The following is a 15,852-nucleotide window of genomic DNA, read 5'->3' on the forward strand; positions in this document are numbered from 1 at the left end:
ATCGCCAACTTTTAGTCATATTGCAAATTTAGTCACACGGTGTGCAGCACTATGCTTATAGACATGTATTTAGTATCCATCTTTACTTCAGTTTCCTACCAAAAATAAATAAACTGACCTAACAATCCTCTCTGGCAGCTGGCCAGAGACTTACCATTTCCTGGGGAGGGGTTGTGGTGGGGGGATGGTTACATCACAGGGGCAGGAGGGGGATGGTGGAGGCCTAGAACGCCCTCTGGTGAGCATAGTACGAACTATTTCTGTGAGTCCATCCTACACATCGAAGTAAACACACACTTATCTCCGAGATAGGTCACTGGAGGTAGCCCAATAAATAAAGAAAGAAATTAAATACCCTACCTTTCTCTCCATGGCAACGGCCTTGCCACAGTGGATACACCGGTTCCCGTGAGATCACCGAAGTTAAGCGCTGTCGGCCGTGGCTAGCACTTGGATAGGTGACCATCCAGGCTGCCATGTGCTGTTGCCATTTTTCGGGTGCACTCAGCGTCGTGATGCCAAATGAGGAGCTACTCGACCGAATAGTAGCCGCTTCAGTCAAGAATACCGGGAGAGCAGTGTGCTGACACCACGCCCCTCCTATCCGCATCCTCCACTGAGGATGACATGGCCGTCGGATGGTCCCGGTAGGCCACTCGTGGCCTGGAAACGGAGTTCTTTTTTTTACCTTTCTCTCCAGCACAGAATTATCGTTTACCACCAAAAATAAATAAAGTACAGTAACATAACCTTTCTCTCCACCAGTTGAGCAGGAACTGACCGTTTTCCACTATTTCTAAGGGTGATACCATAGGAGGGATGGTGGGTGGGCGATGTAATAGGAGTGATGGGTATGAGTGGAGGAGTTAGGTTAGTCGGTAGGGCAGTTGATCTTTTCCCCCAACAATTTCCAGCCATTTCCATCGGATGGAGTGTGTGTGACGTTATATGGGAGTGGAGAAAACTCAGCCTCCATTTTGAATAAATTATCTGTCCCAGAAATGACTTTGTCCCAGTACTCTAGACTATTGTACTAATGAGTCAAAGTCTGATTCAATCAAGTCATTGCCAGTACCTGCATATAACAATCTGAAGTGATGTGAAATGGAACAACTGTAGACTAGTAGTGTAGGTTAAGGATGACCTTGACATTCATTTCAAGATCATTGGTATCAGGTTACAGCTGAGCAATTGTTCTTGTTTTCTTTAAAATCATCTTCCTTTACCCTCCCCTCCTTCCCATTCCTCCCTTCCCTGCCCTCTCCCCAAGTTTGCTCTCGTCTAACAGCATTATGCAAAAATGTTGACAAAATCATGCATTGTTGTTCTCTGGCAATTTCTGGGAGCTCCCTGCTCTTGTGCAATTTGTTCTCAGCCACTAGGGATCAAACTCCTCCTTCCCTGCCATTTTTATTATAAAAATACAATTGCCTGAGCCACCTCTTGTGAGGTCTGTACATCATAGTTTAAGTATTACCATGAAGTGCCATCAGTATGAACCAGTCATTGCCTCTGACCAAAAAAAAAAAAAAAAGGCAGAATGTGACTTTCAGATTTGGAAGTAAGTATATGCCAATTAATAATAATAATAATAATATTGTGGTTATTTATTAATGTATTCTTTTATATATACATATTGTTATTTATTTTTTCCAGCAGTGCAATGCACCACTGATCCAGCACTAGCTGAAACACTTACCCAAGACATACAGGTGTTCCACTTCCTATAGTCTGCTCCACTATAGCACCAGCAGCAGCTCACAAGCAGTCTTCATGATTTATCAGACCTGCCTACCAACTAATCAGCTCCACCACAGCAGCCACCGCCAGAATTTCCTCAACTCACTGAGTTTCAGTTAAATACCAGCATAAAACTCTTATTTACCAACACATAATTTAACTGCAAAGGGGACTGTCTGTGCAGTATGATGTACTACATAGAGAAGAATATGACAAAAGAGAATGAGTCATTCCACACACACCAGTTGACATCAAGACGTTTTAGGGAGAGGGTTTCAGTTGATGATATATATGTATGGAAGCTGTGCTTGAATTAACTTCAGGAGGTACACGCATCTACATAATATACTTGACTGTTCTTAATTTGTACAGTCGGTACAGTGTGTTAATCATCACTACAGAAAGACTGAGGTGCACATTATGACTTCATGAACTATTTGCTCAAGAATAGTACAAATATGAAGCAATTAGAACAGTGCATAAACCCTTCTATTCACCCAATGCCAAAGTGTACAAGTGTAGAACCTAGAGTCATTAAGTCTGCAGAAGCAGAATTAACTTACGATATGCCAATCTATGTATTGTATCAATAGATTTGAAAGCTATACAGGCCAAATTCAAGGTTTATTGAAGACATTTGTTCACAATATATTGCAGAACACAAGAGAAGTAAAAGAAAGTTCTGATCATGTATATATGTATAAAGAAATACACTCCTGGAAATGGAAAAAAGAACACATTGACACCGGTGTGTCAGACCCACCATACTTGCTCCGGACACTGCGAGAGGGCTGTACAAGCAATGATCACACGCACGGCACAGCGGACACACCAGGAACCGCGGTGTTGGCCGTCGAATGGCGCTAGCTGCGCAGCATTTGTGCACCGCCGCCGTCAGTGTCAGCCAGTTTGCCGTGGCATACGGAGCTCCATCGCAGTCTTTAACACTGGTAGCATGCCGCGACAGCGTGGACGTGAACCGTATGTGCAGTTGACGGACTTTGAGCGAGGGCGTATAGTGGGCATGCGGGAGGCCGGGTGGACGTACCGCCGAATTACTCAACACGTGGGGCGTGAGGTCTCCACAGTACATCGATGTTGTCGCCAGTGGTCGGCGGAAGGTGCACGTGCCCGTCGACCTGGGACAGGACCGCAGCGACGCACGGATGCACGCCAAGACCGTAGGATCCTACGCAGTGCCGTAGGGGACCGCACCGCCACTTCCCAGCAAATTAGGGACACTGTTGCTCCTGGGGTATCGGCGAGGACCATTCGCAACCGTCTCCATGAAGCTGGGCTACGGTCCCGCACACCGTTAGGCCGTCTTCCGCTCACGCCCCAACATCGTGCAACCCGCCTCCAGTGGTGTCGCGACAGGCGTGAATGGAGGGACGAATGGAGACGTGTCGTCTTCAGCGATGAGAGTCGCTTCTGCCTTGGTGCCAATGATGGTCGTATGCGTGTTTGGCGCCGTGCAGGTGAGCGCCACAATCAGGACTGCATACGACCGAGGCACACAGGGCCAACACCCGGCATCATGGTGTGGGGAGCGATCTCCTACACTGGCCGTACACCACTGGTGATCGTCGAGGGGACACTGAATAGTGCACGGTACATCCAAACCGTCATCGAACCCATCGTTCTACCATTCCTAGACCGGCAAGGGAACTTGCTGTTCCAACAGGACAATGCACGTCCGCATGTATCCCGTGCCACCCAACGTGCTCTAGAAGGTGTAAGTCAACTACCCTGGCCAGCAAGATCTCCGGATCTGTCCCCATTGAGCATGTTTGGGACTGGATGAAGCGTCGTCTCACGCGGTCTGCACGTCCAGCACGAACGCTGGTCCAACTGAGGCGCCAGGTGGAAATGGCATGGCAAGCCGTTCCATAGGACTATATCCAGCATCTCTACGATCGTCTCCATGGGAGAATAGCAGCCTGCATTGATGCGAAAGGTGGATATACACTGTACTAGTGCCGACATTGTGCATGCTCTGTTGCCTGTGTCTATGTGCCTGTGGTTCTGTCAGTGTGATCATGTGATGTATCTGACCCCATGAATGTGTCAATAAAGTTTCCCCTTCCTGGGACAATGAATTCACGGTGTTCTTATTTCAATTTCCAGGAGTGTAGAACTAAGCATATTATGCCCAAAATTGTTCTTATTTCCCCCATCCCCATCCTAGCAATGAAATCTTCTCAAGCTTGCTGTTGAGTAGCTGGTAGAGCCTACCCATTTGATCTCTACACTGAAGAGATTAGGTTCTTTCGCAAATAATAACATTGATGTAACACAATAACTAACAGTTTATTAACAATATTTTCATGAATAATTTTGAACAGTTTTTCTAGTGTAATTTAAAGATTGACTCATATACATAAATACAATAGTGAAATTACACCTTTTTTTGCTAACAGTGGTTTTCAAAGGATTCTCAAAATATTTTTGTACTTATAGATGACTATATATGTTATATTTTAAATTAATGCCACCAAGTGTAGAGGTACGAATACTAGTAAAGAAAGAATCTATATACACAGCCGGCCGGAGTGGCCGAGCGGTTCTAGGCGCTACAGTTTGGAACCGCGCGACCGCTACGGTCGCAGGTTCGAATCCTGCGTCGGGCATGGATGTGTGTGATGTCCTTAGGTTAGTTAGGTTAGTTCTAAGTTCTAGGGGACTGATGACCTCAGATGTTAAGTCCAATAGTGCTCAGAGCCATTTTTTTCTATATACACCACGTTTCCTATTGAATCATTACCATCTGACTGTTTCCTTTATACAGTTCAAATTTCTTTCCATACTGTAATACATTATTTACAGTGCATGGAAAATGGGGACTAGCAGCAGCAGGTGAAGAAAAACACACACACACACACACACATATATATATATATATATATAAATATATATATATATATATATATATATATATATATATACAAATTTTCAATACACACACACACACACACACACACACATACACACATGTAGTTAGCAGTCAACTTTGAAATGTATACAGTACATACAATATACACGCACATAGTGTACAATCAATCACATGTGCCCATACCCACATTTATTTTCAAATAAATAATCACCACAAATTCAATCACTCAAGTGAATAGTTTGAGAATGGAGCGTCCCAATCCTGTCCTCACAGATGAACTAGTGGTCATATTGAAGTGACAGGATGAATTCTCGCTACACTGTCGTATGTACCTCATGGCCTCATGATCGAAATCTATTTCGCGCACCATATGCCGAGTGCCGCCAGTGCCTTTGAGACGACACCTCTTGTAATCTTGTGATCGACTTAAGAGCTGCAAGATGCACACACCTAGCACTGCTTTGGGTGGCACCTGCATGTGCACAGTTTGCATACATTTAAGTCTGAGCAGGATCAACGCCACACTCTGCAAAGCATTCAGTTTGTGTTTCAGCTGGCTGATAACCTTCTTGTTTTGAGGTGTTACGCCATAAGGATTATTGGCCACATATCCTGACATGTTGAATGTGTCAGGACTGTACCTAATTAATTAACATGAATCACAGCCTTTCACCCAGTCGAGGAAACTGTGTGTGTCCATACAAAGTAACTCTGGATGAGCGAAGTTTGGCTCTGCAAACCATAGCGAAATCAGTACATGTGGAGTTTGGATAGGTCCAGAATACACATACCAACACAGGAAAGCTTTGTGAACTGTCCTGAACACTTAGCCTTCTACACAACAACTAGTCCTTCATTGAAGATAGTGGGGCATTAAAAACCTGCTCTGGCAATGGAATGTCTTGCACTCCTCCCAGCAGTGGGCGAAATAAATTTTGTGACGGTTTCCAACGTTTTTTGCCGATAGTAAAATTATTCATTAATTTTAAGGAATTCTTTTGAAAATCACACACTGCAAGAGCACTCTTATTAGTATTTACATTACTAATCGTTCAACCAACGTGACAGCTTTTATGCATCATTAAAATCAGTAGGAATGCCATGATTGCCTCCATGATATATCCTTCACCAGAATCCGCAGCCACATATTGGACCTTTTTCTCCAGTTTGGCGATTACCTTTTCAGATATCCGCAGGAAACCTCCAGTCTGTAGAGATTGTTGTTTAGTATGCTCACAGAGGGTTTTTTTTTTTTTTTGCATCCAAGTGTATGAACTCAAATGGTCACATGGCCTGTGCTCCTCATCCTTCATTCGTAACGCATACCTATGCAGTCAATGGAAAAGTGCCCCACAATTCCCACATTTGAGAAAGAGCAACATCTCAACATCAGTCAACAGTTAGATGCTGACACATGCCCTTTTTAACACTGTTCTCTGAAAGCCCTAGGTCGGTGTAATAGATGATATGATCCAGAATGTACACTTTGGAATGTCTCCGAAATGTTTGCGATCAGGAGGGTACATCATTGTCAATGTATAATCTATCGTATTTCCAAAAATTAGAGACACTAAACTCCTCCCATAAATTCAGTGCATACCCATACTCTGCATCCATTATTGCAGTGCTTTTGAGTTTACTGGTAGATGTGGCTATGTTGGGCAACGTGGCTTTGTTGATTTTCTCCTTGGAATCCAGGTATTTGTAAGGAAAGGCCTTCTTCTTTAGTAGAATCTGAAACTTTGCGTCATTGGAATATGCAACCCTGGTGTTATGCATATCCTCCTGATGCACTGTGTCAGCAAGTTTCTGAAGAGATTCTTGCATGAAATGTAGTGCTCAACAAGAAAGTGAGCATCATACCCGCTAAAATTATGGAAAAAGATGGATATCTGTTATGGCACTTGATATTTCAAGTTGCATACATTGTGAGCTGCACTGTGGAACTTCGCCATTTGATGCCAGCATTCTCTTTGTGGACTTTCTGCTTCTCTGTCCAACGGTAATCCAGAAAAGTAACAGTAAGCTGCCTGCTCATGTAAGGCATCACTCGCTGATGGGAATCTTGTTGTGATAAATCTCATCATCATCATTCATTGCAAGTTTTTTGAGGTCAAAGGGAAACCATCTTACAGGATTATCCCTGACATATGAATCGAAATGAATGATGTTAGTCTCATATGAGCAAATAACTTGATATGCTGCTGCACAAGGTGTGTACCATTCTGCAAAAGTGGTATGAGAGACAGTGGGGTCGCCTTCACAATGCATCACAGACACTAGTAAGAACTTGGAGTCTGCATATATGACGAAGGGGCAGTGCTCCTGGACATGGGCCTTTTTAAACTTTGGCAATTTCTTTGCGCCAGTACGCATTTTAACTAATACTGGTTCCGGGCTAGGACAATCAGTCAGATGCTTTTCCAAATCCTTTCTCTTAGTAAAAGGGTTGAGGTGTCTGTGAGAAAAATGCCTTGCACAACAATTTTATGCTAATTAGGAAGAAAAAAAGGTGGGACATATGTCTGAGCTAGATGTAGTGTTGCTTCTCGTCCTTGGAGAATGGCGACAAATCTATTTGTCTGGGCCACTGACGGGCTACTTTGGAGAAGTGCCTTGAACAAAAATGCATTCCAATATTTTATTATTCAGCTCAGCATCAACATCGATCTCAATGTTAGCGGCTGTGGTGCTGATCCTTTGCAACCTTGCCATATCGCCATCAAGTGCATCTAGAAAACAAGAACATGCATCATAAGCACTATATGCAGATGCAAAAGTATGTGTAGAAGCAGAAAAACTAACAATATTTATGTACGTGCCCCCAACAACTAATATAATTCCCCATATCCTTTGGGTAGAAAATGACGTGATGTCTTATGATGGCTCGATATGTAAGACTATGGGCCGATTCATTCACCTACAGGTCTATCAATAGCACCTACAGAAACAAGAACAAACCTCATAAATATTGAATTCAAGCGTAAATAATTGTAGGAAGAAGAGGATAAGCAATACGAATTAACACTCACATGTCTAATCCTACATAACTGGGCCAAACCCCATGAGCTCTGGGCTGAAAATGGCAACAGTATAACCTTATCATCATTATCAATTACACCTAAGAGAAAGAGCACACTTCGAAAAGATTGTTTGCAAACGTAAATCATTATCATTAACAATTATTTTAGTGTGAATGAACATTCACACATCACATCATGTCAACCACAATTGGACCACTATTCTTTGAGCTTTGGGTAATTGCCTGTGATTGTAAGTCTATGTGACACTCACCCACAACTATTCTTGCATTTTTGTTGAAAAAAAATTGTATGAGGGTGAGAAAGTGTTACCAGTACATCAGGTACATGGTTGTTTATAAATTACTCGATCACACATACAACACACTCGCAACAGAGCTCCAGTCTTAGAGCAGAGCACAGCAGTAGCTGCAGCAGCATATCGTTTGTACACAGATTGCATATATCGTTTAGTTTAGTGGTATTCGTACGTACTTCTGACTAAAAGTGAACAGCACTTGATTACTTTTAGTACCGGTAGTACGTCTTGTTTTTATTTAAGTGTTTGCATATCTCTCTATTGCTTGTCATGAGTGAGTTCACCCCCTTGTGTTAGTGTTGCATTACTTCTGGGTTCAGACAGTAACTGATCAAATATGGATAGGGAGTGTGAAAATTGGTTTACTTCAATATTTTGTAATTATTACTGTTTTGGTGAAAGATTTATGGAAATATGTAAAGCTACACATCTAATAGTATTAATGTTCTGATTGAGAACAAAAAAAAAAAAAGAAACTTATTACTCTTCCTATAAGTCATAAAAAATCAAATTCTCTTGTATATGACTGCGATTACAAAAATATTTTCTAACATCTCCTAACAATTAGTACAATAATGGTCCTGCACACAACAGATAACTTACCTTATCTTACCATTGCAACTATGTGAACATTCTGCATCCAGCAATATACTAAAATATTTCAATAGAAATACTGTGATCTATGAAGAGCGTAATGCACGGTCACAACTACTGATACAAATACTGCCATTTTTTTTATAGAAACTGAATGATCAGAGGGGTTTGCTTATCAAATCTTAAGTGGTGTAAAACAGCAAAAGAAACCAATAAAAACCTTTATTTTACGATAATCTGAAAATTGAGAATTTGAACACTGACAAACTTTACTTGGAGCTTTCCTTTTCTTCGACAGATTGATTAGCAACAACTTCAATTGTTCCACAGTGTCTAGAACCAATGACTACATATTTGGTCCCAACAAAGATCGAGTATCACTCTCAATGCATGCGTACAAAAATCTGACAAAATTCCTCCAGTGCGCAATCTAGATACAACTACATGCAGCAAAAAGGCAAATTACCAAAAATCCTCAATTATTACCAAAATCTCCGCCGGCGCTAGTAGCACAGTCACAGCAGGCTGCGACCGAAACTGTCATGGGGCTTCTCTCGACCGCAGGCTGCATCTGATTACCTTCATTTGAGAATACACAAGTCTGATGTGTAAGCAGACTCAGGAACTAGTTACATACATTATGTTCATTGACTACCTCACTGAAATGTTTTTGTGTGTCACTTCATTTCAGATTCAGATAAAGAGACTGTACAGAATCCATACTGATTGCGTAAGGCACAAATACACTATGCTGAGTACCAAAAAATTCATGATAAGATCGTAACAGCATTGAAGTTGTATCCTTTTGAGAAAACAGGTTCTCCAAATTGACATAGAAGGACAGTAAGTTATATACACATAGATATAAAATCTACACCATGTGAATAGGCACATAAGCTCAGTCTCTGTTAAAGACTCAAAGTATGTATGGCGATAGATAATTATATAAGTGTGGAAAGTTTCTTGAACTACAGTTGTAAATATTATGTCCAGGCCAACCACATGGTGGCAGTCTGCTTCCATACAAATTCATTTTCTGATGGTATAGTACATAGCATACCATGAAGTACACGTTCTCATCCAGACCATGCAAAATGTGGGACATGTAACATCACTGAATGACTTACAGATTTGCTTAAAGATATTAATGGTGACATATTTTTTAAAAAAATGTTACAACTAACTGTAAATCCCAGAGTTGATGTGTACATAGTAATTACATGTGATTTAAATTATCATGCAATAAAAAATTAGCATTAATAGAAGATGCAGTGACATACACAGTAAAATTACATGTAAACAATCAAAATATGAAGTTCATATAATCCAATTTCTGTGGTACATATTTAAGAAAAAATATGTGTATGTATACATGCAATTCCTTCTTATACATTACAAGTGACTCGAGCTCCAGTCAACATAAGTTACTAAAGAATGTCATTTTTTATTACGACATAGTCAGTTCAGTTTTCATAACTTATTATACATTCAGTCATTGAGTACTGGGTCAGTGATTATCACAAGTTCTTCCTTTATATTAGAGTACAAATATTTTCTTTCTCATCAAATAGTACTAATGTTTACACGATGATCATTAAAGAGAAAATAGTAAGTAGCATGGCAAGTTCAATATCGTCAGATGTTAAATATCAACTTGTCTGTACGTGGAGTCAGAATTGTATGGCCATATGTAGTTCATCACAACAGGTAAATAAATACAACATTCAAAAGACATATCTCATAAAGCAACTAAAAATGACATAATGTACTCTAAGATGCAACACAAAAAGGATTAATCCTCGAACTTTTCAGTAGTAGCTGAAAGAAATGGTTTATTAACCGAAAATGAAGGAAATAACTTCTCTTGAGTTTCAGTATTGCTTAATGACAGGAGAAAAAGTCATCATCTTACAATCATTAACTTAACATGCAAGAATCGGCATTGCATCACTGCTGTAGCAGAAGCTACATCTTCTTCCTTGTCATAAAAGAAATTCTGAACTAAATTGTTTAAATGCAAAAATACTAAAGTAGCAGTGCAACTTGCATCGAGGTGTAAAAATACTATAAACTGGAGAGAAAAAGTTGTAAAAATGCGTAACATATTTATATACAAGTCATGGATCAATGTTTTTAACATGACCAGGTAGCTCTAGAATATCTAGTTCTCCGTAACAGACTAGTGCAACAGTTCCAGTGCTAGAATCTAACTCGCTCGCTATGTGCATTACACTCCGATCTGAAAATACGGTTTAGTTCATACAAATGTATACAGTTCTGCGTTTTTGTATTACTTCTGCAATAGAGAAAAATTCAGTTATGATCACATCACATACAAAATATGAAGTACATTAAGTGTAAACAGTAAGAAGTAGAGAAAGAAAATGTTTCACTGAGACACTTTTATTCCACAACTTCCCAAAGCTAGAAAATTCATTTCACACTTACATCACATAATTCAGCACAGAGAAGAAAACCTCAGCAGTGCCGTCCTCTCAGAAATCCTTTCATGACAAAATAAATCTCTCTTGAAAACATCACTGTGACTTTTCCTTTGAATAAAGTGTGCACAAACAGAAGCTTCATGTATATAGTAAAACTGTTGGTTGCTTCGTTTAAGGAGTGTACATTCCTTACCTTGTCTTGTTCCATCAATAGCTGCAAAAAATAAGAAAAAAAATGGTTCCTCACTAAATCATACATAATTCCTCATGTGTCTTCCGGAGAACAACATGTTTCATTAACCTTCAGCATAAGGTCCTATAAATCATAATCTACCTCACATAATATACCATAATTGTACCACAATATACTATTTTTACACCATAATAAACCACAATAACATCATAAACTTCTCACAGCAGCACTTGAGCAAAATTACTCATCATATTGTATATCTATAAGGCACAGTATTCCACAGATTCATCATGTGTATGCGTACAGCTCTGAGATTATCACATCAGTCAGAAATGTTCCTAGTTAAACCACTGCCCATCAAAAATACCTTTCTCATTTCAGAACCACTCATACATAGTTTCTTATCAAAAATAAAGCCAGCAGTTGTCTATACGTCTAACATTCATGTCCTGCTTCGCAAAATATGTACCTACAAAACGTGTCATCTCATGCACATTCCTCAAAAATAATACATTATTCTTTCCCATAAAGGTAAGGCAAAATGCACATCACAAGTTACCGCAAGTCACAAGAAACATCATAATATGTGCAAACCATCTTTCTGAAGGAAAAGATATGATTATTTTAGAACCTCAAAACCAAATCTACCCTGCTATACCAAGATCTCAAAAAAAGTTCCAAGGTCATGACATAAGATAACAGTATTACATTTCAATCAGATATTTCAACAGGAAACTCAGAATAATACCAGCTAGATACAAATTATTCACAGATGGCTGGCCATCCCATATCGTCACAGTGCAAATATAGACGCAAGAAAAGTCTCATTCCACTCTGTTAGACTATGCTTAACACAATTCAAAGTACTTTTCTTCGGACAACACATATCGTAGATAGTCACTTTCTACCAGATACATTGACAGTAAAAAAATATAATAACAGATATACAGTTTAGTTAAAGAGTGTGAAGCAGTGCTGAAAGCTAAAGTAAAACTCTTAGGATACCGCTCTTTGTCCGCTTTGGCGTTCAATACATGATTTAGGCCTCATGATCTATGTGTGCGTATGGTTTAGAGTTCAGCAGTACTTGCATGTGAGATTTACCATACGCGAAAAGTGCTGCCGTACACCAAGAAAAACTTGCTACTTACAGACTTTCCTTTATAAGGTAAACGATGCAATTTAAGAAACATTTATTGTAAACACTTCATGTTCACTCTTGGGTACTGCAGCTTCTTTCTTTCCTCCGCGGCTTTCTTGATGCTTTCCAATGCTAAATTGATTACTTCACGGTGTCCTAAGCATCGTTGTGTAGGGGAGGCTATTACTTGTTTTATACGATCTGGTGGTGGTTTATTCCTTAATACAAGGAGTGGAGAAAAAGTTGTAGAATCATTCGGTAGTTGGTTAATGATATTTTGAAAAGCCGACAAGTGTAAATCCCCGTTTCTGTGATGAAGATAGCAATACAATCTGCAAAGTTTACCTACTTCTTTCATAATGCATTCCGAAGGGTTACAATACGGCATAAAACGTGATATAAACATAGGCTTAATCTTTTTAAATTTCAAAGTTTTTAGCAATGTATTAGAACGAAACTGTGGGCCATTATCAGAAGTTAAATTTCAACATGCCCTACTTCTTTCAGGAAATTTTTTACGAACGCTGTAGGAACAGATTTTGCAATTACATTCCGTAAAGGTATGAATGACACAAATTTAGAGGCAAATTCAACAGCTACACCAACAAATGACCATGTTTAGATCATATAACTGGACAGAAAATGTCAACAGGTGGTAATATCTTAGTTTTACAGGAATTATCGGAAATAGTGGTGTTCTGTGCGTAGCGCTAGGTCGTTTTGCCTTTTGGCACAGTTTGCATTTTGCCAAGACAGTAAGAATTCGCTTTTGCATATAATTGGAATAACATGTATCCCGTAATTTCTGAAATCATTTCTTAGCACCAAAGTGTGCTGAACTGAGATGTGTGCACCAAATGAGTTTGGATGAGTTCGCGTGGGACGCACAATTCCCAAATAGGACTGTCAGGTTATCTACATCTGAATAAAAAGTTGTCATGTACAAGGTAAAACTGTCTTATTGCAGTATTTGATTTGTTTTGCCACTCCTTTATGCCTTTACAGTTGGCTCTTTCTCCTGTTAGTGAGCAATATCACATAGTGAAGATGAAATAGTTTTCCGGGGCTACTTTTTGCATATGTAACAAACTAAAATTATTTGCTTTGCAATCTTCTTCATTGCTCTGAAGTAAACCAACAGCTGCACGTGAAAGTGCATCAGCCATAACGTTTTCTGAACCCGAAATGTAAATCGCAGAGAAACTGAATTCCTGATGGAACAAAGCCCAACATCTTAAACAATCATGATTTGGTTTATGTGACATAAGAAATTAAAGTGCCTGATGATCGGTGTATTCCTTAGTGTGCTTACCTTGTAGAGAGTAATGATACTATGGCTACTGGTTTGATCTTAGTGACAGAGTGGTTACATTCGGCTGGCAAAAGCTATACTTTTCTGTGTAGGAATTCCATTTTCAACAACTTCTTGAAACAAGACCATATTTTGAGCTATCCATCGAAAGGCAAAAATCATTAGGTAAATCAGGGTGTGATAATATGGGTGCATTAAGCAATGAAGTTTTCAGATCATCAGTTCGGTCTGAACGACATCATCCCAATTCCAAACTGTATTCTTACCTGTGAGTTGACGTAGCCTAGTTGTAGACAAGCTCTCTAAGCTGATGGAACATCGATAAACATTCAAAATACCTAAAAATCATCTAAGTTGTCGTTTGTTTGAAGGTACGGGCATTTCTTCAATTGCTTTCAGTTTTTCTGGATCGGGTGAGATATCTTTCATAGAAACAATGTGGCCAAGAAATTTAATTTGCATTTTACTAGATTCTGGTTTTTCTAAATTGCCTGTGATGCCATGTTCAAGTAATGTCTGTAATAGTTCGCTCAGTACTTGGTTTTGTTTTGTCCACGAATTTTTAATGACCAAAATATCGTCAACATGGGTGTTGATGCTGTCTTTCAATTGCTTTGGTAAGATAGTAGTCAGATCTCAGACAAATTCAGCTGATGGAACATTGAGACCAAATGGTAATTTTCTAAACTGGTGGCAATTTCATAAGCAGAAAAGGCTGTATATTTCCTACAGTCAGGATGTAATTCCATTTCCCAAACGCTCAATCGTAAATCTAGAGAAGAGATTACCTTTACACCATGAAATATCTGTAATAATTCGTCTAGTGTTTGTGGTCGATCTGTTTCTGGTTGTATTATAGTGTTGATCTGCCTGGAATCGAGAACTAGTGTAATAGAATCACCCTTCTTTTTAACAATATGTAATGGGCTGTTGTATGAACTCACAGCATGCTCAGTTATTCCCTGATCTAGCATCGAGTGTATCTCTTGTTTAACTTTCTGTACCAGAATTACATAACGTGGGAGAAAAAAACTATTATGTTCCTTAGCTTTGAATTCATAAAGAAAATTTCGTATAGTTCCTGTATTTTGAGAAAAAACTTCAGAATGTGATTTTAAAATTTCGAATAATTCATTGGTGTCTGCATCAGAATATACTTCATCTCCGAGTACTTTCTTTTTACATAACTGTTCTGTGCTAATAGATTGTTCAGCTTCACAATGACATGTTTGTTATCTTTCATGCAATCATCAGGCAAATTCTGTGAGTGTTGTGCCTCGACCAGAAAGAGAAAATGCAAACAGTTCACAGCTTCATCTTCCTTTGTCAACCATCCTTGAAATTTCAGCCTTACTCGTACATGATTTACTTGTAACATTACATCAACAGTGCAAAAATTTTACATCGCTTTATATTCACATAGAAACTCTACACCCAAAATTTGCTTCTGTTGACAAAAGAGGAACTATCAGAAAGTTCGCAGAAGACTTGTGTCTCTAACACATGAAAACTAACGAAGTCTAATTAGGTACATCTTCACTCTTTTCTTGAATCACTCCTTTCAGTTTAGTTCTTAATAGCGGCAAAATTGGGCAAATAGATGATTGAACATATTTACTAAACACTATCTCATTAATCACATTAAGCGGGCTACCAGAATCAAGTAGACCTACAACAGAAAGTGAAAAGTGTACAAGTGTATTTTTACAGTCGTCATTTTCTTGTAAAAAAGTGTCTCTAATGTCATCAATACCTACAAAGTTAATATGGTTCCTATGTAGACTGTTAGCAACTGCAAATGGTTCGTTTGCAGACGTGGTTGCTAGTTATTGTTATGTAGGTTCGTTTTGCCTGGAGATGTTGGGTGGTTTCGGGCGGTTTAAATCCTTCATTGGCACTACGCTCACGATTTGAGTTTCTACGATCATGCCAATTTTGGTTTGTATCTCATCATAATTATTTCGTCCTACATAAATGTTATTAGTATTATTGTCCCTTGGGCTCGATTTCCCGATTTCTACAAGTTCAGCACGACGTTCGGAATCAATTTTTGTGCGACCACGTCAATTTTGATTTACTCTGTCATTACCATTACGTCTGAAATTGTCTTCATGGCCGTAAAGTCCACGTTCATGCGATCTGCGATCTCTATTCCTATACTGATAATTACGACGGTCACAGGAATCATTTCTGTAA

The 15,852-nt window shown here is 39.3% G+C and overlaps 1 pseudogene; it reads left to right on the top strand.

Annotated features, from left to right (window-relative positions):
- Positions 1-372: 372 nt before the first annotated feature.
- Positions 373-490, top strand: LOC126471927 (5S ribosomal RNA; annotated as a pseudogene).
- The last annotated feature ends 15,362 nt before the right edge of the window (positions 491-15,852 follow it).

The sequence above is a fragment of the Schistocerca serialis genome, chromosome 3 (assembly GCF_023864345.2).
Source record: "Schistocerca serialis cubense isolate TAMUIC-IGC-003099 chromosome 3, iqSchSeri2.2, whole genome shotgun sequence".
Lineage (NCBI taxonomy): Eukaryota > Metazoa > Arthropoda > Insecta > Orthoptera > Acrididae > Schistocerca > Schistocerca serialis.